Source organism: Phyllobates terribilis, unplaced genomic scaffold, assembly GCF_046119375.1.
Source record: "Phyllobates terribilis strain yellow unplaced genomic scaffold, ASM4611937v1 Scaffold_122__1_contigs__length_5177241, whole genome shotgun sequence".
Lineage (NCBI taxonomy): Eukaryota > Metazoa > Chordata > Amphibia > Anura > Dendrobatidae > Phyllobates > Phyllobates terribilis.
This window is the reverse complement of record NW_027362882.1, coordinates 1,025,836-1,051,554: the sequence shown is the minus strand read 5'-3', so window position 1 is coordinate 1,051,554 and position 25,719 is coordinate 1,025,836. Positions and strand designations below refer to the sequence as shown.

Here is a 25,719-nt window from a genome sequence, read left to right as displayed (position 1 = left end):
GTTTATAAAAATATCAGAGTATATCCCATTTGTTTACAGTGATCCGTGACCATGTGTCTTCTTGGGGGATTGAAGGAGCAATAAAAAATGTGTCCCTTAATGTGGATCTCCATTTTCCAGCTGCAACCCATATAGCAGGGCATGCGTCTGAAGTACACCTGTTTATGCCACATGGCAACATGCCTGATGAGCAGCATACAGGAGGTTACAACCCTCTTACATGGTATCTTCGAGACTGGGAGGCAAGGACGAGGAGTGTGACACCTGGACACTGTTACCATGGGGCGGCGCCTTAGACGTCGCTTCCGGAACCAGTGAGTTCCAGCAGCCATGTCCTGCGCTCCACAGACCGGAAGTGAGGTCTTCGGACCGGAAATGCGTCACGCACTGTGGACGAAGCCACCGCAGCGAAGTGTTGCTTTAAAATGGAAACAGTGAGGTGAGTGCCTATACTGCAGCATTGAGCAAGTTATCCCACAAACGTGTCTGTAACGATATTACTGTGGTACACGATCGGAATAAGTACCTCCCCTGATGTATCAATGTGTTTGAGGAAACGCGTAGGGAGAATAGAAGAAAAAGGGACCAACACCTATGAATGAACTAGGGAACCGGCATAGTATATCCTCAACTTGGGTTAGATTATTCCCTTTTTATCCTACAGTTGGTGAATAATCACAGGTGTGCACACAGTTACAGCAATATCGCATTATTGTGCATACAGGGTGACAGTGGTACGTTGAGATCATAGCCCTATGTCACTGCATGTACAGTATGTACCTGCATCTATAAGAGTGTTATCCCCTCTTTCCCAAAGTGGACAGGTTTATAGATGATGTCTGACTGATATATGCTAATTATTGTCATCCTACCTAAATACCTGAGAAAAGGCATAATATGCTCCACAGTTGAAGAAAAGGACTGGGGGTTCCACTAGTAACCACTTGAATGCTCACCTAGTTTGAATGAGCATTGCCATTTCTGCACTAAGGTACATATAAAAACTGTTCAATAGTATATGAGAATATGAGCATTTATTGTACAGTTTGTGGCCACCCCTAGCTGGTCACTAAATTGTTATTTGTACCTGCTGTGTGTTTGGCTGCATGTCCAGTGACAATTGGTTTTGGAATACTGGCACTATTCTAATCACCTACTGGTCACTGAGGTGACCTACCTCATCTCTGTTGATATTTGTTATTGGCGTTTTTGGGTGATTTTTATTGAGTTTTTTTAATCAATTCTAATAAAAATATATTTTTAATTAGTCCAATTGCAGCTTTTCTTGACTTAAATCTGTTTGGGCATCTACCCCTTGCTTTTTTGACTATATTTTATGCATCATAGATACAGTCATTACATTAGTAGACACATAATTACCGCCCTTGTATTTCAGTTTGCCTTCATATTGTGGCAGCCGTGGATCATAAAAATGAGAACTGACATATACAACTACCTGAGTGCTATAAAATAAAGACACAAGGAGACAGAGCATTAATTTTAAACATTTTATTAAATAAAATGTTTACCCCTACCTAAAGCCAATGATCCAGAAGAAGGCAAAAAACCTGGACACGTTCAGCCAATGTGTGTCACAGGGAAAAAATTCCTTCTTGACCCCGAGAAAAGGCGATCAGTTCAAGAACCCTGGACCAAGGCCATACTACAACTAACTAACTGATATATAGAGCAATGACTCGTTTCCGGAGAGCAGATCTTCTTTGTCCTGGTAACACGCCTCACCTCTCCTTATCAGATCGGACTCTGAGCTTATAGCTTGACTACCTTGATCTCCTCTGTAAAAATACAGAACACTACCCCCCACAAACACTACACCCCACAAACACTACACCCCACAAACACTACACCCCACAAACACTAACCCCCACAAACACTAACCCCCACAAACACTACCCCCCACAAACACTACCCCCCACAAACACTACCCCCCACAAACACTACACCCCACAAACACTACACCCCACAAACACTAGCCCTTCGGATACAGACATAGGGCAGTTATATCATATCAGGTCCCTTATATAATTAGGTTAGACAGCAGACACCTATGTAATATGATGTCATGATGCACTGATTCCAGAATTAGATCTATATAATCAGTATATAATGACCTCATAAGACAACAAATATTATCTACAGACATATTAAATGATTAACACTAAATAATCCCGTGGCTCTTGTTAGATTCTTCAGTCTTCTTTCCAGGATCCAGATATTTTTCCTGGTAAGAAAAAAATAATATGAGACAGATCAGGCAAAGACCCATAGAAAATCAGTCATAAATATATTGTACTTTATACCCTCTTTTCTTTGCATTTTTAAATTTTGATGTAGATACTTAAAAATGGTGTAATAAATTTAATTAAAAAAAATTGTGTAAAATGCACATATATATATATATGTAAAATAAAGAGTAAAATAAATACGTATACAGTATGTCCCCCAATGTATGTACCATGTGGGGGAACAAGGGTAGATTTTTTTTGCTCCAAAAATCTGAAATTAAAGTGACAGAACCACCACCAGCAATCTGTGCCAGCCACAGATACCACTGGAACTGTCACTGACCAAAGTAGCTACTGTAGTGTCTCCATCCGAGGTCCCATCTTGTTGCTGACCTCTGTGATAGCCCCAGGGATGTCCCCATGTTTGCTGCATAGAACTCTCAGTGTCCAACATTCTGCTGTGTGACCTCACAAAGAACCTTCATCACCCAAGTCTAGAGATTCTGCCAGCAAAGACTGGAGAAAGCTAGAACCTTACAGCCACAATCTGTAGACTTGGAGGATCGATGGCCATGTTGGCGCTAAGTTCACTAACTTAAATCCCTGTAAAGTTTCTCATTTACCTGTATCCTCAATCCAGGAACTTCAACTCTCCTCGTCTTCATCTCCTGAAATGAGAATCTGTGTCCTCGATCCTGGATCCTCTGCTCTCCTTGTCTTCATCTCTTGAAATGAGAATTTGCCCCCTGAACACCCGTTTATATAGACCCACAGTCATTGTGACATCATGCTGTGAGGTAACAATGGCCTCCTGGATTTGATGATGTCACATATGACCATGAGTGATATCTCCACAGGTATTAATTAATATTAATAACAAGTAGTAATAATATGGCAGATCACATTGGTTAGCATCAAGGCTGGAGGAGCAGGACGAATAAGGAAAAGTTCGAAAAAGTAAAATGCATTTACTGCGACTGAAAAAAATAAATAACTTTATATTACTTAAAATTTAATTAAATTCTAGGCTCTATGACAACACTACACTGTTACCATAGGAACAAAGACCTATAGCCCATAGCAACCAGTCCAATTCCAGCTTTAGTGTATTTAAGGCCTTAAATCAAGAACATTGAGTGTTTTGTTTGCTGGTGATACATCTAGCAATGGACAAATGACAGGTAAGAGCAGGAATCATTGTCTATGAGAGAAACCATTCCCATTGTTACACATTTTCACACATTTTGTAGGTGCAGGAACTATGGACATTCCAGTTTTTATGAAACAACAACTCCCAGCATTCACAGGATAAATATGAACAAAAGTTCAAGAATTGCTTTTTATTTTTTTCATGACATTCGCCGTGCGGTATAAGCAGGGCCGGCTCCAGGTTTTCGTGGGCCCTGGACGAAAGAGTCTCACTGGGCCCCTTTATCACATACCACGATTCATGAAGCACAGATGCCGCAGAAAAAAAAAAAATATATAATACAATGCCGAAGATTTCACTTCTTACATTACATGACCGATATATATTGTAAATTCCACAATAGCTCAGAAACCAGCGAATCGCTGCATGCAGAATACTGGCCCCCATAAAATGCTCCAGACAGGATATTTACCCCATATAATGCTCCATACAGGATACTGTCCCCCTTATAACGATCCTACAGGATACTGGCTCCCATTTAACGCTCCATACAGGATACTGGTCCCTATATAGCATTCCATACAGAATACTGGCCCCCATATAATGATCCATGCAGGATGTGCCCCCATATAATGCTCCATGCAGGCTGTGCCCCCACATAATGCTCAATGCAGGCTGTTCCAACCACATAATACCTCATGCAAGCTGTTCCCACCACATAATGCCCCACGCAGGCTGTTCCCCCCTTATAATACCCCATGCAGGATGTCACCCCTCTTATAATGTCCCATGCAGGATGTCATCCCGCTTATAATGCCCCATTCAATATGTCACCCCCCCTTATAATGCCCCATGCAGGATGTCACCCTCGCTTATAATGCCCCATACATTATGTCACCACCCCCATATAATGCCCTATGCAGGATGTCACTTCCCCCCATATAATGCCCCATGCAGTATGTCACTCCCCCCCATATAATGCCCCATGCAGGATCTCACTTCCCCCCCTTTGAATGCCACATGCAGGATGTCACCTCTCCCCCCTCTTATAATTCCCCATGCAGGATGTCACACACCCCTTATACTGCCCTATGCAGGATGTCACCCCCCCTTCCTTATAATGCCCCATGCAGGATGTCACTCCCCCCCCTTTTAATGCCCCATGCAGGATGTTACCCCCCCTTCCTTATAATGCCCCATGCAGGATGTCACCCCTCCCCTTCCTTATAATGCCCCATGCAGGATGTCACACCCCCCTCCCTTATAATGCCCCATGCCTCCATACATTAAAAAAAAATAATCAAATACTCACCTCACTTCTTCTCACCAGCTGCCGCTGCTCTGGACTCCAGCGTCGCCGGCATCTTTCCACTCTGCGCTGTGACGGCTCAGGAAAGAGCACGGTGAAAAGATGTCACCGCACCCTCTGACCTGAGACATCACAGTGCAGCAGCCGCGAAGAGAATGGAGCGGCTGCGGAGGAACGAGGAGAGGTAAGTGATGAGCCGCAGGCTGTAGGGGCCCTGAGGCCATGAGCAAGCGGGGGGGGAGCGGGCGCTGGCACCGCTGTCCTCCTCTCACAGGTCCCATAGCGCGGCACGGTGCTAGACGGCGAGTGGGCCCCCGCCTGCTCAGGTGCTGTCGCCAGCCCAGGGTATAAGTGATATGATGACTTTATTCTGTAGGTCAGTTCGATTACAGCGATACCAGATTAATATAAGATTTTTAATGTTTTCCTGCTTTTGCACAATTAAAACATTTATTTTTGGGTACATAATATTTTATTGAACCCTTTTTATTCAGCAGTATGCATAACATAGCGCCATACACTCGTCCTACTATTCTGGATCAACATTGGACCAATTTTTTATACACTAGTATGACTCCAGCCTTAAACTTCCAAACTGATAGCCCTATAAGAGATCACTTTATTGAGCTCTGTCCAGTTTGCCTTATATACCGTATTTTTTGGACCATAAGACGCACTTTTTTCCCCCAATTTATGGGGGTGCGTCTTATGGTCCGAATATACTGTTTTGTGATGTGGAGGCGGCTGGGGTTGCGGCAACGACGGGGGCTGCAGCAGCTGGGGCGGCAAAGGAATGGTGATACCCAGTAACGAGCGGCGGCAGCAGCATGTTTGTGGGCGCAGCCATGAATTCACTATGTCCACACTAGACATCAGGAGGTGGGCGGTCTCAGGTCCAGATTGCGCGCTGCAATGACGTTACAAAGAGGCAGGGCCGGGGCAACACAGAACAGCACAGCGCGCAATCATTACCGACCCTGCCTCTTTGTAATGTCACTGCAGCGCTTGATCAGGATGAGAGACCGCCCACCTCCTGATTTCGAGCACGGCCATAGTGAATTCATGGCTGTGCCCACAAACATTCTGCTGCCGCCGCTCATTACTGGGTAAAATCGCTCCATCGCTGCCACAGCCCCCTCTGTTGCCACAGCCCCCTTCGCTGCCACAGCCCCCTGCCGCCACAGCCCCCTTCGCTGCCACAGCCACAGCCCCCTCCTGCCACAGCCCCTTTCAGCCCCAGACGCCTCCGCTGCCACAGCCCCCTCCGCCGCCACAGCCACAGCCCCCTCCGCTGCCACAGCCACCTCCGCTGCCACAGCCCCAGCCGCCTCCGCTGCCCCAGCCCCAGCTGCCTTCGCTGCCACAGACCCAGCCCCCTCTGCAGCCCCAACTGCCTGCGCCCGCTGCCACAGCCCCAGCCACCTCAGCTGCCACAGCTCCCCCCCAGCCCCAGCTGCCTTCACTGCCCAAGCCACAGCCCCCTCCGCAGCTGCAGCCCCAGCTCCCTCCACCTCCGCTGCCACAGCCCCAGCCACCTCCGCTGCCACAGCCCCAGCCGCCTACGTTGCCAAAGCCGCCTACACTGCCACAGCCCCCTCTGCAGCCCTGGCTCCCTCCGGCTCCACTGCTACAGCCCCAGCCGCCTCCGCAGCCCCAGCCGCCTCCGCAGCCCCAGTCGCCTCCGCTGCCGCAGCCCCAGCCACCTCCGCTGCCACAGACCCAGCCCCCTCTGCAGCCCCAACTGCCTGCGCCCGCTGCCACAGCCCCAGCCACCTCAGCTGCCACAGCTCCCTCCGCAGCCCCAGCCACCTCTGCTGCCGCAGCCCCCAGACAGTGTGACCCCGCTCCTTGCCTATCGTGGGTCCAGAATGAGAGGCAAGCATTATAACGTAGAAGTAAAATATAAAGTAAACTGAAAAAGCACATGACATAAAACATTGTACTACTCCTGTGGTGAACTATAACCCCCAGCATGCCATAAGAGGTGAAGGACTTGCTGGAAGTTATAGTTCTCCTCAGAGCAACCACAATACCTGTGGGATCTTAAAGAGGACATAACATACATGGCTGAATACAGCCAATACATGATACAAGCAACCAGTGGATCGAGCAGCATACTGGCTGTATGACTTCAGCCACATTTGTTTTTTGGCGTTTCTTCCTGCGTGTGTGTACAGTTAGACCACTCAGTCATTGACAGCAGGAGAGGAGAAGCCAAAGGACGGTATGTTTTCCTCTGCCGCAGCATTTCAGACGGAAGACTGAAACATACCATATCAGCCTTACGTCGTACATCCGGTGTCTGATACATTCTGCCTGATCCACGGGCAGCATGCATCAGCTATCGCAATCCAAAAAAGTTTTTTTTTCTCCACTATTTTCCACCTCTAAAACCTTGGTGCGTCTTATGGTCCGGTGCGTCTTATAGTCCGAAAAATACGGTGCTTCCTGCTGACATCAACTGATAGACCTGTATGAGAATGTTCGGACAGGTCTGGGCATGTACGTTGGAATATTTCCAATATATAATGCATTAATATTATAAGTGAATAGGCTTTGCATGTATAACTTAAAATATAAACGTGTCAGGTAAATTCGGAGTTCATGTTTGGAATCAGCGCATTCAATTTAGTGTAAATCACAATAAATCAAAATATTTTTCTCTTAGTAGCAAAATCATTGTTGACATGCACTTACTTTTCTAATGTGGTCACTAACCATTAATACAATAACCTTAGCAATCCAGATAATAGATTATCTGCTTGAAGATGGGGTGCCTAAAAGTTTAAAGAAACTCCAGAAGGAGATCAACTTGCCTCATTATCTTTTTACGAACACCTACAACTTAGGCACACATAATGGACCCAGTCAACCACGACAAAGGATATTAATACACAATCAATTTATCACAGATATGATCATATCTGTGAACCATACACATGGTTTAATTTCTACTAAATATTAACAACTTCTGTGACCTTGCATAGATGAGAACCCTCTGACAGTTAAAGGTTTATTCTCATCTCCAAGATCATAACTCAATGTGTATTAGGTGTAATAATAATATTAGCAAATTCCTCCAATTATAAATGTAGTATAGTTCTTCTGATTCACTATGTTGCATACCCCATGCACAGATCATTGCAACATCTTAGGTATCCATGTGTCACGCAAGATGTGGGAAAAACCTACTGCAACACAAAGGGAAGAAGGAAAGGAAGTCTAGATTCTAGGGAAAGGGGGGAAGTGGAGACCTCCTAGGCTTATCTAGCATCACCCTGTCTTCCCTAACATCCTTGAATTGGCTCTTCACCAAACGCCGCACATGTGCCTTGCCCTGTCTTTCCCTGGCATATGGATAAGGCTAGGGAAGGGAGGAGATGAGCACGAGTTGATCTCAATTAAACACTATAGACAACAGAAGTAGACAAACAGGGGGAAATTACTTAGCTTTAGACGAACTCCAGACAAATGCGCACACGTTCTCAAGCTCCAAACAGCAAGAAGTACTGCTCTTGCTAAAGCCTTCACAAGTTGTAATGAATACACAGCAGATATTTATACAACCAGGCAGGGTGTTAATTAGCGAGAGGAAGGTAGCCGCTGGGTCCTAGAGACAGAGTCTAAGAAAATGTCTGTAAAGCCAAACAGGAGGAGAGCGGACCCTTCCCGCGAGGGCTCACAATCTACAAAGGATAGGTGAGGATACAGTAGATGAGGGTAGAGCTGGTCATGCAGCAGTATGGTGGAAAGAAGTTTACTGCAGGTTGTAGGCTTTTCGGAAGAGGTGGGACTTCAGGTTCCTTTTGAAGGTTTCCATGGTAGGCAAGAGTCTTTTATGATTGGATAGAGAGTTCCAGAGTAGGAGGGATGCATGGGATAAAATTTGTGTGCGATTGTTGGAAGAGAAGATAAGAAGTGAGTAGAGCAGGAGATCTTGTGAGGATTGGAGGTTGCGTGCAGGTATGTACCGGGAGATTAAGTCACAGATACATGGAGGAGACAGGTTGTGGATGGCTTTATGTGCCATGGTTAGGGTTTTGAACTGGAGTCTCTGGGCAATGGGGAGCCACTGAAGGGATTGACAGAGAGGAGACGCAGAGGAATAGAGGGGAGACAAGTGGATTAGTCGGGCAGCAAAGTCGGGTGAGATGAGGAGGTGGTGTGTGAGTGGGAGATACTGATGTCCTGTCTGTCTATGAGGAGATACAAGATAGGGCCAAGTCTGTGATGCCGAGAGATGAGAGAGTCTGTAGTGGTATCCATCACAACCACATTGCCGCCTTTGTCAGACGGCTTTATGGTTATGGTTTGATCCTTTTCAAGTCTGTATAGTGAATCCATTTCACCTCTTGAAAGGTTATGTTGTTCCCAATGCTTAGTTTTTGTCAGTTGTATGATGTCCTCCGTAACCAAATTAAGGAAGAAATCTATGGAACTTAAGTCTCCGGTAGGAGGTGGCATTCTAGAAATTTTATTTTTAATGTCCGTGAAGGGATCAATGTATTCAGGTTCACCTCATCAAGATGGTATAGCAACCTCACGCCTTGTAGAAGGTTATTGGGTATTCCCAAGTTGTCACACTCCTTTCTATCCTCCCTAAGGAAGTGCTATTTTAATTTCAAACGTCTGATGAATAGATGCAGGTCTATTATTATTTCAGATTCATCAAAATCAGTGGTGTGGATCAAACTTAAACGTTTACTCAGTACGCATATTTCATCAGTAGTGAGGTGCATTGATGATAGATTGATGACCTGTGTTGTTAACCACTTCGCGCCAGAGCCTGTTTTTGCCTTCGTGACCGGGCCAATTTTTTAAATTCTGACCACTGTCACTTTATGAGGTAATTACTCTGGAACGCTTCAACGGATCCACCTGATTCTGAGATTGTTTTTTTTGTGACATATTGTTCTTCATGATAGTGGTAAAATTTCTTCGCTATCACTTGCGTTTATTTGTGAAAAAATCGGAAATTTGGCGAAAATTTTGAAAATTTTGCAATTTTCAAACTTTGAATTTTCATACCCTTTAATCAGAGAGATATGTCACACAAAATAGTTAATGAATAACATTTCCCACATGTCTACTTCATATCAGCACAATTTTGGAACCAAAATTTTTTTCTGTTAGGAAGCTATAAGGGTTAAAAGTTGACCAGCGATTTCTCATTTTTACAACAAAATTTAGAAAAACATTTTTTTAGGGACCACATCTTATTTGAAGTGACTTTGAGGAGCCTTTATGACAGAAAATACCCAAAAGTGATACCATTCTAAAAACTGCACCCCTCAAGGTGCTCAAAACCACATTCAAGAAGTTTATTAACCCTTCAGGTGCTTCACAGGAATTTTTGGAATGTGGAAGAAAACAATGAACATTTAACTTTTTTTCACAAAACTGCTACTTTAGCCTCAAATTTTTAATTTTCACAAGGGCAGCCAGAAAAAATGGACCCCAAAATGTGTTGTGCAATTTCTCCTGAGCACGATGATACCCCATATGTGGTGCAAAGCCACTGTTTGGGCGCACGGCATGGCTCGGAAGGTAAGGAGCGCCATTTGACTTTTGGAATGGAAATTTGACTGGAATGGATAGCGGACGCCATGTTGCATTTGGAGAGCCCCTGAGGTGCCTAAACAGAGGAAACCCCCAACAAGTCACCCCATTTTGGAAACTAGACCCCTCAAGGAACTTATCTAGATGTGTGGTGAGCACCTTGAACCCCCAGGGGCTTCACACAATTTTATAATGTTGAAGGGTGAAAATAAAAAAACACATTTTTATCACAAAACTGCTACTTTAGCCTCAAATTTTTAATTTTCACAAGGGCAGCCAGAAAAAATGGACCCCAAAATGTGTTGTGCATTTTCTCCTGAGCACGCTGATACCCCATATGTGGTGCAAAGCCACTGTTTGGGCGCACGGCATGGCTCGGAAGGTAAGGAGCGCCATTTGACTTTTGGAATGGAAATTTGACTGGAATGGATAGCGGACGCCATGTTGCATTTGGAGAGCCCCTGAGGTGCCTAAACAGAGGAAACCCCCAACAAGTCACCCCATTTTGGAAACTAGACCCCTCAAGGAACTTATCTAGATGTGTGGTGAGCACCTTGAACCCCCAGGGGCTTCACACAATTTTATAATGTTGAAGGGTGAAAATAAAAAAACACATTTTTATCACAAAACTGCTACTTTAGCCTCAAATTTTTAATTTTCACAAGGGCAGCCAGAAAAAATGGACCCCAAAATGTGTTGTGCAATTTCTCCTGAGCACGCTGATACCCCATATGTGGTGCAAAGCCACTGTTTGGGCGCACGGCATGGCTCGGAAGGTAAGGAGCGCCATTTGACTTTTGGAATGGAAATTTGACTGGAATGGATAGCGGACGCCATGTTGCATTTGGAGAGCCCCTGAGGTGCCTAAACAGAGGAAATCCCCAACAAGTCACCCCATTTTGGAAACTAGACCCCTCAAGGAACTTATCTAGATGTGTGGTGAGCACCTTGAACCCCCAGGGGCTTCACACAATTTTATAATGTTGAAGGGTGAAAATAAAAAAACACATTTTTATCACAAAACTGCTACTTTAGCCTCAAATTTTTAATTTTCACAAGGGCAGCCAGAAAAAATGGACCCCAAAATGTGTTGCGCAATTTCTCCTGAGCACGCTGATACCCCATATGTGGTGCAAAGCCACTTTTTGGGCGCACGGCATGGCTCGGAAGGTAAGGAGCGCCATTTGACTTTTGGAATGGAAATTTGACTGGAATGGATAGCGGACGCCATGTTGCATTTGGAGAGCCCCTGAGGTGCCTAAACAGAGGAAACCCCCAACAAGTCACCCCATTTTGGAAACTAGACCCCTCAAGGAACTTATCTAGATGTGTGGTGATCACCTTGAACCCCCAGGGGCTTCACACAATTTTATAATGTTGAAGAGTGAAAATAAAAAAACACATTTTTATCACAAAACTGCTACTTTAGCCTCAAATTTTTAATTTTCACAAGGGCAGCCAGAAAAAATGGACCCCAAAATGTGTTGTGCAATTTCTCCTGAGCACGCTGATACCCCATATGTGGTGCAAAGCCACTGTTTGGGCGCACGGCATGGCTCGGAAGGTAAGGAGCGCCATTTGACTTTTGGAATGGAAATTTGACTGGAATGGATAGCGGACGCCATGTTGCATTTGGAGAGCCCCTGAGGTGCCTAAACAGAGGAAACCCACAACAAGTGACCGAATTTTACAATCTACTCCTCTATATAAATTAATCTAGTGGTGGGAAAATAAGTAGGTAAATGGTCACTAAACCCATAGATGAATTCCCACAGAGGTGTCATTTCCATAATGGGGTCACTTCAGGGGGGATTATGCTGTTCTGGCACTTTTCAGAGTATCAGAGCTAAAGAATCCCCCCTGAAGTGACCCCATTTTGGAAATGACACCCCTCTGGGAATTCATCTATGGGTTTAGTGACCATTTTAACTCGATGGATGATTTCCAGAAACAAGCACGCAATGGAAGGTTTAGATTCTGGAGAACCCCCCCTGGAAATTAAGTGAGCTCTACTCGAATATGTCATTCACTAAATGAACCAAATGTTTGAATGACAAATTAGGATACATTTTTACAGTTTAAAAACGTGGTTCTGTGTGGTAGATTTTAAAGCAGTCAGTGACGCATAAGGCTGGCAATGATGGGCATTGTGGGCAATAGTAGCGGGTATCACGCCTCATTCCTCTCTTAGTACATACACGACATCTTTTCTGGGGGTTCCTTCTTGTTTCCGTTGCTGGAATAAGTGCAATAAAATGTCGCTCAGTGAGTCTTTTCACATCCTCAGATTCTAATGGATGAGCGGGGCTAACACTTTGGAAGACAAGATTTTCAATGACCTTTTCTTGATAATCAAGAAAAGGATCTGAATTTCCTGCTTTTTTGTACAACACAAAAGAATTGTATGTGGCCACCTGAAACAAATAGATAACCAACTTTTTATACCAGGCATAGGACTTTCTTGATACCTGGTATGGCTGTAGAACCTGGTCTGCAAGGTCCACACCCCCCATGTGTTTGTTGTAGTCAATGACTGACACAGGTTTTTGCTTCGGAGTGGTGGATCCTAGTTCTACAGTGGCCCTTGTGGCATCTGTGTGGATCGAGCTGAGGACAAAAATATCCCTCTTATCCCTATATTTCAGGGCAAGCAGCTCTCCGTTGCGTACAGCCCCTGACTGCCCCTTTTGGAACTTTTGGTTGACCAATGGTTGTGGAAACCCCTGACGGTTTTTACGGATGGTCCCACAAGCCCCGATGTTGTGTTCAACCAGGCTTTTAAATAGGGGTATGCTGGTGTAATAATTGTCTACATATAGATTGTAGCCTTTTTGAAAAAATGGACTTATCAGCTCCCAAACAATTTTTGCAGATGTCCCCAGATAAGTAGGGCATCCTGGTGGGTTTAGTTGGCTGTCTTTCCCCTCATATATGCGGAAAGCGGATGTGTATCCGGTTGAACTTTCGCACATTTTATAGATCTTTATTCCAAACCTTGCCCTTTTAGATGGAATAAATTGCTTGAGGTGCAGTCTTCCTTTGAATTTTACAAGGGACTCATCTATAGAAATATTTTGTGTTGGGGTGTAGAGGCTTAAGAATTTTTCTGTCAAATTTTCAATGATGGGTCTAATTTTATATAACCTGTCATGTTCTGGGGCATTTCTGGGCAGGCATTGACTATTGTCGTTAAAATGCCAAAACCGCATGAGCATTTCATAACGGGTCCTAGGCAGAATGACTGAAAACATAGGGGTGGCTTGAACAGGGTGGTTGGACCAGTAGGATCGAATACTCGGTTTTTTAACAAGCCCCATGGCAAATGTAAGTCCTAAAAATTTTTTTATTTCCGGGACATTAGTTGGTGTCCATAAATTTGCCCTAGCATAGTAAGATCGGGGATTCTGGCTTATGAATTGGGATGCATATACATTTGTTTGCACGACAATATGCTCTAGCAAGCTGTCTGTAAAAAACAAATTAAAAAAATGAATTGGTCCAAAATCTTCCACCTCCACATTTATACCAGGAGTGGCGTTGAAATCAGGGCTGAATGGAGCAGCCGAATCCGAAGCCTCCCATCTGGGAAATGCTAGATCATGTGGCAAAGCCCCTTGTACACTGGCGTGCGCCAATTCACTAGTAGCAGGGACAGCGCTTGTACTGGGCAGTGTTCCCTGATCTGGAGACGTTTCTCCAGTAGCGCTATTTGCCCCTATTGTTGTACTGGTCCTTGGGCTTGAGGATGGACCAGAATCACTGCTCATTTCTGAGCTCTCAGTGTCGCCGCTACTAAAGCCCTCAAAATCCATATCTCCATCTGAGATTGCGCTGTCATCAGTGTCAGAACACAGCAGGGCATACACCTCCTCTGCGGTATAAGTCTGACGGGCCATTTTATTTTTAGATTTTTTGACTGGACTGAACGGACCGGACTGAACGGACGGGACTGATCTGACAGGACTGACTGACCTGACAGGACTGACTGACTGATCTGACAGGACTGACTGACTGATCTGACAGGACTGACTGACTGACAGATCTGACAGGACTGACTGACTGACAGATCTGACAGGACTGACTGACTGGACTGATCTGACAGGACTGACTGACTGGACTGATCTGACAGGACTGACTGACTGGACTGATCTGACAGGACTGACTGACAGGACTGACTGACTGACAGATCTGACAGGACTGACTGACTGACAGATCTGACAGGACTGACTGACTGACAGATCTGACAGGACTGACTGACTGACAGATCTGACAGGACTGACTGATCTGACAGGACTGACTGACTGATCTGACAGGACTGACTGATAGATCTGACAGGACTGACTGACTGATCTGACAGGACTGACTGACTGATAGATCTGACAGGACTGACTGACTGATAGATCTGACAGGACTGACTGACTGACAGATCTGACAGGACTGATCTGACAGGACTGACTGATCTGACAGACTCACTAACCCTAACTCTTACTTTCTTTTTTATTTTATTTTTTTTTTACTTTCACAGTGGCAAGGCTGACACAGCTCTTGTCACACTGTTTCTCCTCTGCTCTCTCACTGAGATCGGAGGAGAAACAGTGTATTTATCAGGCAGATCGCCCGGGAAAGTTTGTTGCTAAAACAAACTTCCCTGGTGATCTCTCTGATTGGCTGGTGTGACGCTGACATCATCGAGACCTGAGCCAATCAGGTCTCAATGATGTCAGAGGTCACAGCACCGGGATCCCCGCCGCTCCTGAGGTATGTGGGGGGTCCCGATCGCCGACCACCAGCTGTTACTATCTTTTAAATGCCGCGATCGCTATGGATCGCGGCATCTAGAAGATAGGAACAGGTTAACATCATGGGGACCTGATCCATTCAGGTCCCCATGATGCCACATGTCAGAGCTATCGCTCTGAACCGGTACCGCAGCGCTAGCAGGACCCTGGGGGTCCTGAGCGCTGCGGGACCACCCACCGTTTTTAAACGTCGGCGCTGCACAGAGCCCGGGCAGCGCCGACGTTTATGTACAGTGGGCGGTCCTGAACCGGTTAAACGGGATTCGGCTGATTGGATCGGCTCCTGAGCAGGTAGTTCAGATCTAAAAAACTCCCTCTCTGCGGGGTTCTCCTGTTATTTCCTCTCCCCCGAAATCCACCCCTTCCTTTTAATTTCCCCTTTTGGGTTTTGAATTTTGTATCAGTATGTGAGACCTCTGTTTCAGAGGAGGATATGTCTATCTAAGGAATATAATTCTGTCTGGTAATCGGCACCTAATATGCCTTGTATTCCCTGAATTCTTCAAGGTAATAAAGAACTTGTGTTTACACTCTTTTAGGTGGTATTGGTACCATTCTACCTTGTTCTGTAACTATGTTTCTTTTTTTGCGATGTCCAGTTCTGATGAGAATTTCTTAGTTACCTCTATTTGCTACTTAAGAGCTTCCTTTTTAGGGTGCCAACCACCATGTGAGGTAGGGGACAATATAGAATAGGGAGAGAGTAGGGAATAATATACACTTTCCTTCCCAGTTTTTTCCAAATAGTGCAGGTTGGTGGTATCACCCTACTAGCCTAGCACATGTAGGGTATCCATGCATGTGTATCTGTATCATTTCTTGACCCTAATGGGAAGCTAAGGGCCTAATCTCATTCTTGATATAGACCCCCCCCAACATAACTAATAAATAATGGTAAAATATCTTTGCCCAATCATTTTCTTGTTCTATACCCCATTAATATATATAACTGTGATGTACCTCTGAGACCATCGGCCTCTTTAGAGTACCACTGTGTGTTTATAAAAATATCAGGGTAAATCCCATTTGTTTACAGTGATCCGTGACCATGTGTCTTCTTGGGGGTTTGAAGGAGCAATAAAAAATATGTGTCCCTTCACGTGGATCTCCATTTTCCAGCTGCAAACCATATAGCAGGGCATGCGTCTGAAGTACACCTGTTTATGCCGCATCGCAACATGTCTGAGGAGCAGAATATACAGTCGGTACGGAAAGTATTCAGACCCCTTTAAATATTTCATTTTGTTTCATTGCAGCCATTTTATAAGTTTTAAAAAGTTCATTTTTTTTCTCATTAAAGTACACTCTGTACCCCATCTTGACTGGAAAAAAAACAGAAATGTAGAAATTTTTACAAATTTATTAAAAAAAACAAAAACTGAAATATCACATGGTCATAAGTATTCAGACCCTTTGCTCAGACACTCATATTTAAGTCACATGGTGTCCATTTCCTTGAGATCCTCCTTGAGAGGGTTCTACTCCTTGTGCGGTAGCGCTATTGATCATGTTGAGGGGCACTCACTTCACCGGGTTAATTAAAGCACACATGCAACGTTTTCCAGTAATCTAAAGTCCAGCAGTTTATTACACATCATAAACTGCTTATAACATAGTCCATCTCAGCGGCTCGCAGGAATGTTACACATGTAATATCCTAGAGCCTTTTCAGTGGCAGCTCTGCCGGCTTGGCTTCAGAAACAGTCCTCAGCAAGGTAACAACATCAAGGTCCATATCAAGCACCGTCTTTTACCTTTGTCAGGTATAGCTGCTTCCATTAACTCTGTTCTGCCAAAGCTGTGGTTTAAGGCTCACCAGATGTGGCCTACAGGCCTTGTGCCTTCCAGGTCTAATGGTGTCTCAGGCACAGAGATCAGGTCTCTTGACTCACTGCGTTTCAAAAATCCCCCGAATATATATCCCTCTGTGCGCACAGGACCTGTGATGATGTCACAGTCGTGTGATCAGTCATTGTCACTAACTTCGTCAAGTCACATTTCCGAGTCGTAACCTTGTCAGAGCCCCCTCGCTCCCAGCATTCAATATAGCAGTGCGACTCACTTGCCCTTGTATCTAAGGTCAGGTCCTACTCCGTACTGTCTCGTACTGTATTGGGTTGTTTGTATGGGCCTCTCAGACCTGAGTTACTGGAGGACTCACGACCTCTAAACCCACACCCACTATCCTCAGAACATCTTGAAAGGTCTCTAACTTCTGCTGTAGCCGTTCTATTATTTGGAGGGCCCTTTCTCTGTCTGGTCTCACAATTTATAGACGGCTGCCATCTTCTGCTGCTTAGGCGACGCTGTCTTTCCATTAACAGTCTGGCGAGATTCAACTGTTCTACCTCTTGCAGGTAGGTCACACGGTACTCCATCAGCATTCTTATATATGCAAGATTTTCTTCCGTTCCTACAGCGGAGAATGACACCATGCTGTCTTCATCCGGTATCCAGTCCTGATGATCACGTGGACTGCTTACTTTCATCACACCAGACTTCTTTACCATCATTTGCATGGCTTGGCCATTTCTCCCAATGAGCTTTCTTACCAGAGCATGAGGCACCCAGATAACTTCTTCCTGCAGACTTTGAGCTTTTCTCATAAGCTCCAGTTGTCTATTGGCTTGTTCAGTCTTCAACCGGACAATCCGCTTCGTGCAAACACATCACCAGTGCATGTCACTTAGGACAGCCACCCTCTTCACTGTGACTTCAGTTGTGGACAGGACCACCAGCTGTTTAGCTTCTGAGGTCGAGTACACCTTACAGGCTCCCACGGCCTTCCTAAACTCTTCATGCAACGACTCTCTGGTGCATTCTTCTCTCAAATCTTCGGGTACATCTATGAGGCACTTGTACCGAGAAGTTTCTGTCTAACCAGTGGTCTCCAAACGATCATCTGGCTCAGGTTTCAGGGACAACTGACTTCCAGATTCTTCACCCTGTATGCTTCCCCTTAGCTGACTCACAGCTATGAACTCAAGAATTCTCCTCTTGACATTTTCCTTCCCATACTGATCTTCTTTTAACACTTCCTCAGCTCTCCTCAGTTCCACCTTCTCATAGTATAAAGGATTAAGCGCTACTTGTTTGCCCTTTTCCTTCTCCAAGGCGGCCTCGTTCACTGATTGGTACTTTGCCAGGCGACCTTTGAGCTCGAAAACGTCTTCCTCTAGCTCAGCTACTCGCCTCTCAGCAGCCCATCTCTGAAGCTCTTCCTGCTTCAACTGCTCCTTTATCAGCAGAATTCTCTCAGCCCTCTCTGTCTCCAATGTGCCCACTCGGCACTCGACAGCCAGTCTCTCAAGCTTCTCTTGCTTCAAATGGGCTTGTAGTGTCTCCTTGAGCTCCTTGATCTCGGCTCTTACAACCACCGAGTCATCCAAGCTCGCATTATTCGAGGAGGTATTTGCTTCATACCTCCCTTCTTCAGTGGCAAACTCCTGATCCTGGTCTGTGGCTTCTCCGATAGACTCCTCCATCTTTTTCCACTCAGCTTCCATCCTGCTGATTCTATCCTGAAGGCACGTCTCTGCCCTTTGCAGATCATCACAGAACGTCTTCAGTTCCTTCACCTGAGCTTCCAGTCCTAGGATCTTTCTACGGAGATCATCATTCTCATCATGGGTGTCCTGCTGAATGGTCTCAATCATTTGTAGCATGTGCTCTGCATCTGTGTCACCCCAGGCCTGGATGCCACAAACTTGTAAGGCTGTGTCTGAGAGCAGGAGGGAGGTTTTCTGGTCATGGACCATTTGCATGCAGCACCTCCTGTCCCAGGCCAGTAGGGGGAGCAGGCTGCCCCTATAAAAACTGGTACTAAGGGCAGGGTTAGGGAGACCAGGACCCACTTCTGAAGTATCCAGAACGGTTCTCAGAAGAGAGGGACAGGTCAGCTGCAGCTGAGGAGTCCAGGAGGCAAAGGAGGAACAGAAAGCCAGGGACAGAGGCGACGAGAGCCGGTACTGGCAGAGAGAGACTACACAACCGGACACTGGGGTCCGTGGCTGTCAGGGTTGCAAGCCCTGCAGCAGATAACCAACCCGCAAGGGCTTTTAGGTCCCTTGGCCTAAGAAGCCTGGAGGCTCCGCCACACAGAGGGACCGGTACAGCACGGAGAAGCTACAGGTACCTAAGGCCCGAGTCGCAAGCCATACAGGCGTAGTACACGGCAAGCTCAGGGACATGGGCTATCATACCACTAAAGGGGGAGATAGTCAGCAAGGGCAGAGAGAGAGAACGGTAGGCCTACCCCCTCACCCTGACCAGTGGAGCTCACCCGAATGCCCTCAGACACCTAGGTCCATTCCTACCCTGTACTCCTGGTGGGTCTGTGATAAGATCAGTAAAAGACTCTGGACTGCATTATTGGACTCTGTGTGGTTACTGCTGCGCCTGCACCATCACCCCCAGCATCCTACTACCTGCCCTGAGGCTACACTCCTCCCGTGGGGAGTTGTACTATTCCCCGCTGCATCCCCAACACCAGTCTCAGCGGTCTGCCTTGCAGCGGCGGTCCTCCCTGACCGCAATCCACGGGTGGCGTAGTCGGACATTACCTAAAACATATAAAAGACTGCCACTGGTCTGACTAGCCTGAGCCACGGGACCGGGTCGCCACTACGACTCCCAGCATTGCCCTGAAGTCCGGTCTCGAGTGCCCCACGGCCCAGGGGGCGAGTCACATCAGCCTTATCATCCTCTAATTTTTTCTTAACCTTGAGGAGATCCTCATAGTCCCTCTTGGTTTATTGCAGGTCCCTATTGTATTCATCATACTCCTTGGATTCACGCAGCTCCCAGTTGAACTGTTCACACAGTTTTTCTAGATCTTGATCGCGTCCAGAAACTTCGTCCTTCAGCGCCCCTTGTAAGGCAGATAGCTCCCTATCCCGCTGGTGTAGACCCTCGTCCAGCCTTTGCTTCTCCTGCATCAGCTGCTTCACCTGCTCTTGAAATCTCTGCACTTCCTTTCTTGTGACCTCTGCTTCCTCCGCATCCACATAGCCTTTCTTCACTTGGTTCAGCTCTGACTGCACCAGGGAGAAACGATTTTTCATTTCATTCAGCTCATCTTCAGACTCCTCTTTCTCAAGCTTCAGCTGCAAAACCTCCTCCTTGGTTTTGCTGAGGTCCTCTTTATTTTTCTGGAACATTTCCTTCCATTGGTTGATTTCCTCTCTGCTTTCCTCCAGTTCTCACTGCAAGTTCCACAAAATCTGGTTTATTTTCTGCCGCTCAGACTCCAGGCTTAGCTGGTCCTGGGACACATTCTCCATGTTTTTCCTTAGTTGCTGTACATCACTCTGATACTGCTGCCTGAAAGGCTCCAGCTCTTGGTCATGATTGGCCACCTCCTCTTTCAGCGCTCCCTTCAGGGCTGTCAGTTCCTGAACCTTCTTTCTCAGTAGATCATCCTGCTTGTACTGAATCTACAGAACTGCATCCAACTCTTCCTCCTGGTCTTCTTTATTATCTGATACTGTACCAGAGGTTGCTACTGGCAGCATCACCTCCTCTTCCATCCTGATCTCCTCTGCTTCTAAACGAGAATCCACACTCGGAATAAAGGCACACAGCATTGCATTTTCTTTATTTACCCTTTCAGCAAAGACTACAGGAGCAAATTTTGTGGCCCTTGTACCTTCGACGACGAAAGTGGGACTTTCTCACCTCATTTAACTCCTCCTGACTGAACTCTCTTTCTACTTTCATAGTGTCACTCCCCATGGTGTCAACCCCTTCTACTGGAGCTACCCAGTTATCAACGGTTGAATTGTCATTTTTAGGCGGTACCAACACACGACCGGTAACCGATTCTGGTTTTGTATGCCCCACCCCCTTTTGAGACTGCACCCCTTTTGGACAACCACACCTGTAGGGGGTGCTTTAAAAAAAAAAACGCCATAGTCTTAGGACCCAGTTCACAACATATCTTAGTACCTCCCTGGGCACTCTGGGATAGTGCCGGCGACACAGGAGAACTCAAGGAATGGTCCGCTGCCGCCATTCTGTAATGTGCCAACAGCTCCTGCCGTTCCAGCACCATGTCCTGTTGCCATTTCCCAAATACCTGCTGCAATTTTAACAGGCACTTTAATCGCTCAATAGCTTCAGTCTCATTTTCTGCTCCATTCACAGCCATCTTTATCAGCTCCTGCATTTCTTTAGCACACTCTATTTTGCTGAAGAGCGTTTGCAGCCGGTCATCTAACCCTTTCTCCATTCCGTCTGGGGATACTGCTCCATTCATAGCCATCACAGTACGCTGTTCACACCAGACACTTCACACCGCTCTCCCCGGAAAAATTTTCGTGGCCCCACCAAGCCACAGCAAACCAGATTTGAGTGCGACGACAATTTTCATAACCCCGCCGAGTTACAGCCAGAAGCTTTAATCTTCGTGGCCCGTCGAGCCACAGTCAGATGCTTGCATCCATATTGGTCGTCCTGTGCCGTTACCCCTTGCAACCAGACTGCAGTTAACCGCATTCTCTAACCAATTGTGAGGTAGCGCTATTGATCATGTTGAGGGGCACTCACTTCACCAGGTCAATTAAAGCACACATGCAATGTTTTCCTGTAATCTAAAGTCCAGCAGTTTATTACACATCATAAACTGCTTATAACATAGTCCATCTCAGCGGCTCGCAGGAATGTTACACACAAAATATCCTAGACCTTTTTCAGTCGTAGCTATGCCAGCTTGGCTTCAGAAACAGTCCTAAGCCAAGTAACAACATCAATGTCCATATCAAGCACGGTCTTTTACCTTTGCCAGGTCTAGCTGCTTCCATCATCTCTGTTCTGCCAAAGCTGTGGTTTAAGGCTCACCAGATGTGGCCTACAGGCCTCGTGCCTTCCAGGTCTAAAGGGGTCCCAGGCACAGAGATCAGGTCTCTTGACTCACTGCGTTTCAAAACCCCCCCGAATATATATCACTCTGTGCACACAGGACCTGTGATGAGGTCACAGTCATGTGATCAGTCACCTGAAGGGGAGGTACGTGGTGAGCCAGAACACACCCCCTCAGACATTTTGGCAATGCAGCAAGCCGCTACATTACATCCTTCATTGGAGTCCAGCTGTGTTTAATTAAACTGATAGGACTTAATTTGGAAAGGCACACACCTCTCTATATAAGACCTCACAGCTCACAGCGCATGTGTAAGATCCCTGGCGGCGTGCTGACATGGCTTACCATCACCCAATATGCAAGACCACCAACTTACCTACCAGTCCAGGCTGCACACTATGCTCCTCTACCTGCTGTGTGCATGTCTCTTGTCTGCTGGCTTAGAGCGGCGGCGCTGGCACTTCCTGATTCTTAACCCTCAACTGGTGAGGTGGGGTTTTTGTCACGCAACTGGTCATGTGGGGTTTCCTATAACCCAGTGTTTAGAAATCTCTTATTTTTACAGAAAATTCAAAGATCACGTTTGTTTTAATCGTTTTCTTATTGCCGATTGATTACACATGAGTATAACAAATTGTTGACATCCACGAATGGATGGAAGCTAATGAGACACGGATCCTCATGCCAGCATTTTTCAATGAATGGCAGCCGAACAAAAATTCCCTGGGTTGTGGCAAACCCCACCTCACCAGTTGAGGGTTAAAGTTACAGTGTGCACAGTCCTAATGTGTCCCCAGCCTATTGCTGTGAGTCACTGGATACTTAAACCTCCTCCACCCAGTGGGGGGTGCCTGAGCAACACTTTCTTTCGGTGTGTTCTGTGCAACTGAGTAGCCAGGTCCTGTCCTGTATCTGTGACTTCTAGCCTGTTTCTGCCACCCCGGGGGCTGAGAACCCAGGCCCGTTACCTGCATCTGTGACTTCTATTTTTTTCCGCCACTCTGGGGGCTGTATGCACAGGCTTGTTCCTGTATCTCTTTCCAGTGTCACTTCCGGTCTGAACTGTGTCCTAGCACGTTACCTGTTTGTCTCTATGTCCGATCCTTCCCTTTTCCTGCAGAGTCTGAACCAGTACTTAACTCCTACTCATTGTCTCTGTACTTCTGTTTGTGAGTTTTGTGTCCACTCACTACTTCATTGCAAGTACCTTGTGTGTATCTGGTTCTGCTTGTCCCGTTTCCCTGCCTTTGTATCTACCGCCTGTGTTCCAGCTATCTTCCTGTGTTTCCCAGTCTGTTCCATGTGAACAGAGCGCTGTTTTGTCTGTCCGCACCTGCGGCTCTGCTCCGCTCTGCTCTGCTTGTCCCCGCACCTGCGGCTCTGCTCTGCTCCGCTTGTCATCTGCATCTGCGACTCTGCTCCGCTTGTCCTCCGCACCTGCGGCACTGCTCTGCTCCGCTTGTCCTCCACTCCTGCGGCTCTGCTCCTGTATTCAAGTCTGTACTGGTCCCTAACCAGCCTGTTTACCTACCTGTCAGTACCTGCCTGTCTGTATACCAGCCGTGCCTGCCAGTACCCGCCCGTTTGCATACCAGCCAAACCTGTCCTTTCCTGCATTCCCTGGTGTGGGTCAACAGCTGTGTGACCGAGGTCTGACCTGGAGTAGCACCTGGGCCACCTCCCTCATCCCTCCTCAGACTACGGAGTCGATTAAGCCGCCGTGTGTCCATGGTCGGATCTTGCAAGGCACATAGTCACGCCCCTCCAGGCACTCCTCGGTTCGTGGCCCAGTGGAACCACTAACCACGCTCACGCCAAACTGTCCGGGCGTGAGCGTAACAGCATGTCAGACCAAATGAGAATCATGAGCTCAAAGGAACTGCCCAAGGAGCTCAGAGACAGAATTATGACAAGGCACAGATCTGGTCAAAGTTACAAAAGAATTTCTGCATTACTCAAGGTTCCTAAGAGAACAGTGGCCTCCATAATCCTTAAATGGAAGAAGTTTGGGACCACCAGAAGTCTTCCTAGACCTGGCCGTCCAGCCAAATTGAGCAATCGTGGGAGAAGAGCCTTGGTGAGAGAGGTAAAGAAGAACTCCAAGATCACTGTGGCTGAGCTCCAGAGATGTAGTAGTGAGGTGGGAGAAAGTTCAAAGTCAATTATCACTGCAGCCCTCAACCAGTCGGGCCTTTATGACAGAGTGGCCCGACGGAAGCCTCTGCTCGGTGCAAGACATATGAAAGCCCGCATAGAGTTTGCTCAGAAACACATGAAGGACTCCCAGACTATGAGAAATAAGATTCTCTGGTCTGATGAGACAAATATAGAACTTTTTGGTGATAATTCTAAATGGTATGTATGGAGAACACCAGGCACTGCTCATCACCTGCCCAATACAATCCCAACAGAGAAACATGGTGGTGGCAGCATCATGCTATGGGGGTGTTTTTCAGCTGCAGGGACAGAACGACTGGTTGCAATTGAAGGAAAAATGAATGTGGCCAAGTACAGAGATATCCTGGATGAAAACCTCTTCCAGAGTGCTCTGGACCTCAGACTTAGCCGAAGGTTCACCATCCAACAAGACAATGACCCTAAGCATACAGCTAAAATAACAAATAAGTGGCTTCAGAACAACTCTGTGACCATTATTAACTGGCCCAGCCAGAGCCCTGACCTAAACCCAATTGAGCATCTCTGGAGAGACCTGAAAATGGCTGTCCACCAACGTTCACCATCCAACCTGATGGAACTGGAGAGGATCTGCAAGGAAGAATGGCAGAGGATCCCCCAATCCAGGTGTGAAAAACTTGTTGCATCATTCCCAAGAAGACTCATGGCTGTACTAGCTCAAAAGGGTGCTTCTACTTAATACTGAGCAAAGGGTCTGAATACTTATGACCATGTGATATTTCAGTTTTTCTTTTTTAATAAATTTGTAAGAATTTCTACATTTCTGTTTTTTTTCAGTCAAGATGAGGTGCAGAGTGTACTATAATGAGAAAAAAAATAACTTTTTAGAATTCACCAAATGGCTGCAATGAAACAAAGAGTGAAAAATTTAAAGGGGCCTGAATACTTTCTGTACTCACTGTAGGAGGTTACAACCCTTCTACCTTGTATCTCGAGTCTGGGGGGCAAGGACAAGGATTGTGAGCCCTGGACACTGTTACCATGGGGCGGCGCCTTAGGCATCGCTTCTGGAACCAGTGAGTTCCAGCGGCCATGTCCTGCGTTTCACAGACCGGAAGTGAGATCTTCGGACTGGAAATGCGTCACGCACTGTAGACGGAGCCACAACAGCGCAGTGTTGGTTTAAAATGGAGACAGTGAGGTGAGTGCCTCTACTGCAACATTGAGCACGTTATTCCACAAACGTGTCTGTAATGATATTACCGTCTACACGGCAGGAATAAGTACCTCCCCTGATGAATCAATGTGTTTGAAGAAACGCGTCAGGAGAATGGAGGAAATGAATGAACTAGGGAACCGGCATGGTATATCCTCAACTTGGGTGAGATTATTCCCTTTTTTTTCCTACGTTGGTGAATAATCACATGTGTGCACACAGTTACACCAATACCGCATTATTGTGCATACAGGGTGACAGTGGTATGTTGAGATCATAGCCCTATGTCGCTGAATGTATGTAGCTGCACCTATAAGAGTGTTATCCCCTTTGACCAAAGTGGACAGGTTTATAGAGGATGTCTGACTGATATATGCTAATTATTGTCATCCTACATAAATACCTGAGAAAAGGCATAATATGCTCCACAGTTGAAGAAAGGGAC

General features: G+C 46.3%; 1 pseudogene; it reads right to left on the bottom strand.

Annotated features, from left to right (window-relative positions):
- The window catches only part of LOC141201656 (cingulin-like), a 150,815-nt pseudogene extending 130,224 nt beyond the window's left edge, over nucleotides 1–20,591 (bottom strand).
- Between the last annotated feature and the right edge of the window lie 5,128 nt (nucleotides 20,592–25,719).